We start from the raw sequence: 4,017 nt of genomic DNA on the forward strand, positions 1-4,017 counted from the left end.
AGGCAAATGTGTGCCAGGGAGTGTTCGCACGGACAGCTCCCCTGGCACGCGCAGCAGTGCCTCGCAAGGTCGAGATACATTAAAGGCACCTGCGCCCATGATCTTTCTTTTGCCTCGGTGCAGTGCGCACGATTAACGAGAATAATATGGAGAGCATCCGGTGCAGTCGCGAATGCGTCATGGCAAATGTAGCTCGCGTCGCCTGGCGTGTGTAGTAACATCAGAGTTGGTTGTATGAACTTTATGCATGATACGCTTTGTTACGGTACCTTAACGGAATGGGTCTAGAGGACGGTGTTGGTACATTTTTTCGTACCGCCCTAATCCTATACCCCCCACTACAAACACACACACACATACCCCCCCCTTTTTTTATGTATACATACAATTCCTTGCCATGACGGATCATAGCCTCCTTTACTTTTGAACAATAGAGGAGGCTATGGACGGATTGAACAGTTCAAGTTGTCAACTTGTCAATAACTGTCATAGGAATTGCTGTAATAAACACAATTCCACGATCGGATTGTTTACTCTCATTTTTTGTTGTAACACTGAGGACTACATAGAACTTTATTTTGTATATGTGAGAGAAGCATGTGGATATCACGAGCTTAAGCCAATGTGCGATACACAGACAAAGCAGCTGCTACAACATGAACTGCATTGAGGGCCACACAACACATACGTAATTAAAGGTGCAAAATATAGGAGGAAGCTTCAAAATACGTTCTGTAGCACTGCAAAGTATAACATATATTGTATGTGTACAATAAATGTTCAAAAAAACAATGCATCAATGTCCTATTTGCCTTCAAGTTTATTATCAAGTTCAAGTTTACTGAAGTTTATTATGAGCATATGTACAACAGGAATCTACTGACACACCCGCAGTCAAGGTGGCTGTTCGAGGTGTGCTGGCTGCCTCGGTGTAAGAAAAAGAAATTGGGTGAATGTCGACACCAGTGCCACTGCTTCTTGCCTCTGACCTGCACGTGCCTCCACGGCATCTTTGTGCACAAGTGTGCTGGCGTGGCGAGGCGTAGGAGTCATCCGAGAGAAAGAGTATCGTTTACATGGAAAAGTGGCTGTTCACATTGCCTGTCGCTTTCCCTCAAATGTTTCCTTGGCGACTGGGGTGACACACCCGCAGTCGAAGTGGCTGTTCGAGGTGTGCTGGCCGCCTAAAAGAAAAAAATTAGATGAATGTCGATACCAGTGCTATTGCTTCTTGCCTCTTACCTGCATTTGCCTCCACGGCCTATTGGCTTGCGGAGTAAGTATGAGGGAGCTGCAGTGGCTAGGCGTAGTCATTGTCTAAGCAAAAAGAAAAGGCCATTCAAATGGGGAATTATGGAAATAAATGCAGTTGTTATGTCTGCTTCTTGCACTCTTCTTGCCTAAAAGTTTTCAAACATAGTGTCCAGTACACACCAGCACTCTGACTGCTTCTGCTTTTTACCTGCAGGTGTTGCTGCGAGATCCTTAGTATGGCTGCGTGCAGCATTGTAGCACTTGGTGGAGGCATTTGAAGTGGTAGCCAAAAATATAAAGAATCCTCCTTGTCTGCATGAATGCTTTCAATTTCTAAATGCAGTGGTAACTATCACTATTAGTTCAAGGCCACCCACATCTATGCGGCAAGTGCCATAGCTCGAAACTGAATTTTTTCTTTAGTGTTTCACAAGGCGTCTGATATGTCCACATTAGATGTGATGTGTTTGTTTTTATTAATCCCAGTGTGGAGGGAGCATCATTAAATTGTTTTTTATTTTTGCGTGTCTTGTTTTTTTGTTTATTTCTGAATTTATCAACCAGCAGTCTCATGATGCTAAAGTGACTTATGTAATGGCAATCAGCTTTTGTTTTGCAGAAAAACAACGCATTTCCTGACCCATTGTTTGACATCCTCTCACTCGTATAATTTTGCAGAGTACTCTACCTATATTGACTTGCTTGACCTCCACTAAAGAGTCTTGCATTTTCAAATACGACTCTTTCCTTAAAATCATTTGACACTTCTCGTAATTTCTGTACCTTGGGCTTCTGATACTCTGCATTCACCATTTTTGTTTGTTTCTGACTAGAAATGTCTTCTTTAATTTAGAGCTTAAACTTTACCTTTGGAACACACGGAAGGGCTTGCCATTGCATATATGCATAAAAGGGAAATATGTTTCATTAAACATTTGCAAAATCCAACTGAAGATTGATGAATGCAGCTTGAAGTGTGATATGACTGAATGAGCCATAAAAGTAACTCATTTCACTTGGTAAATTAAAACACATATTAGTGTGATGTACAAGATACGTTACACTAACGTGGTGGGTTCTCTTGCTTATACAGCAAAATAATCGGTGCGCGAGAAAAAACATTATCTTTGCATACCCCTTGTACACACTGATTTAAGGAAAATCAGCTGGAGCTGTCCACATGATCACTTATTTTACTTGCGAGTATACTCAACAAAAGTGTGTCCCAGCTGCTTAGTGGTATTTGAGATTATGTCAGTATTGCATATGGTGCCTGTTGTCTCAAATAATTAATTTTGAAAATGCTCGCAGGGATCTGATGTGCATATCTGCAGTTTATGGATACATGTAAAAGACTCAGCATCAAGTGCAAGTGAACGGTCCCACAAACCGGGAGTCGACCATGCAAATAGATTCGCTGCACAAATTTGTGACCAGAAAAATATTCCACATGAAATGGCATGCAAGGAAGTGTTGAAAATATTGCACAGTTAATAAAACGCCTACGCTATTAAGATGTGGGTTGATGCACTCGCTATGCAAAACGGAGGTGAGGCGTGCAGACAGGACACAAGAGTAGAGTATTTACAAGCAAACAACACGAGCGCTGCCCACTTCTCTACTCTTGTGTCCTGTCTGCACGCCTCACCTCTGTTTTGCATAATGAATCCTTACCAACTAGCTCAGCTTTCTGTCGTTCTAAGTCTCGATGCACTCGATTTCGTCCGCATTAGGCACTCGCCTCTTGATTACTTCGTGGCACAGAAATACTCGGCATCAGGCTGTTTTTCTGCTGTGGCCTTTGTAGAAGCATGATTGTTCAAAGTGCAACAATTAAACAGATTCTTTGAGTTGCTTGCGGCTTCGCCAGTAAAATTCCGGTGCGCCGGTCCGCCTGTCCAGCAATTTCCTACTGAAGGGAAACCTGCAAATAAAAACACCGCTCCGCATGTGGAAAAATGCTCTACTGTGACGCTTCTCAAACGATTGTGATGCACCACAAGAGCTGCCTACTCGCGTGATATTCTCAACAAGGAGATACATTCGTTTACTTACATGTGAAGTTATATGCCAGAGCACTTCGGGGCTTCGGTGGCACATAAGGCACGAGTTTGCCATTGCGTCCGATGTCGACGCGCGATCGCATGTCAAACCTAAACTGTACGAAACTACTGCGCATCCAAAAAACAGATTCGAAACCGAAATTCGCGTCATTCTTTATTGCATGAATGCGTACATCGTGATTTACATAAGTCACGGACTTAGCGATCGCTTTCTGTAAACCGAATATTAACGTACCACCTTCATAAAGCCATCAGGTATGCGTTTTTAGATGACAAAGCATAAGGTGACCTGTACTTGCTTTCAGCTCTTTCAATAGTAATTGCGCTGGCCACATTGACCAGTAGCAACAGGGCGGCGCCCTAGAGGTTCCCACTTTTCCGGCCCAGCTTTTCCTCTAGAGTTGTTCTACTAACTCTATGTTAAGCGTAGACCGATGTGAGCGGCCTGATCGGTTTGCACGGTCCAGCCACTTGTTTGCGCAGCGCTTAACCAGCCACACAAAGCGCTAATATTGCTCTAACCAAGTGTAAAACATTTTAAACATGTATAAAAACAACGTGTTGATGATTTTACTCCTGCGAAAAATACACACCAGCAGCAAAGAAGAATACACTTCGTTACTGCTGCTGTATATGGTTGAGCTCTGTGCTACCAGGTGGCTGCACCGTGCAGACCATTCACATTTGCGCTTCTGCTCAT

At 43.2% G+C, this 4,017-nt stretch overlaps 1 long non-coding RNA gene across 1 annotated transcript; it reads right to left on the minus strand.

Moving 5' to 3' along the window:
- Positions 1-802: 802 nt before the first annotated feature.
- On the minus strand, positions 803-2,571 carry LOC142566315 (uncharacterized). Its single transcript, XR_012825021.1, has 2 exons — positions 1,243-2,571; positions 803-1,184 (listed from the first exon to the last, which is right to left on the minus strand). It is a non-coding gene; the product is annotated as an uncharacterized LOC142566315 (long non-coding RNA).
- Positions 2,572-4,017: the final 1,446 nt, after the last annotated feature.

Source organism: Dermacentor variabilis, unplaced genomic scaffold (genome assembly GCF_050947875.1).
Source record: "Dermacentor variabilis isolate Ectoservices unplaced genomic scaffold, ASM5094787v1 scaffold_12, whole genome shotgun sequence".
NCBI classification, from domain to species: domain Eukaryota; kingdom Metazoa; phylum Arthropoda; class Arachnida; order Ixodida; family Ixodidae; genus Dermacentor; species Dermacentor variabilis.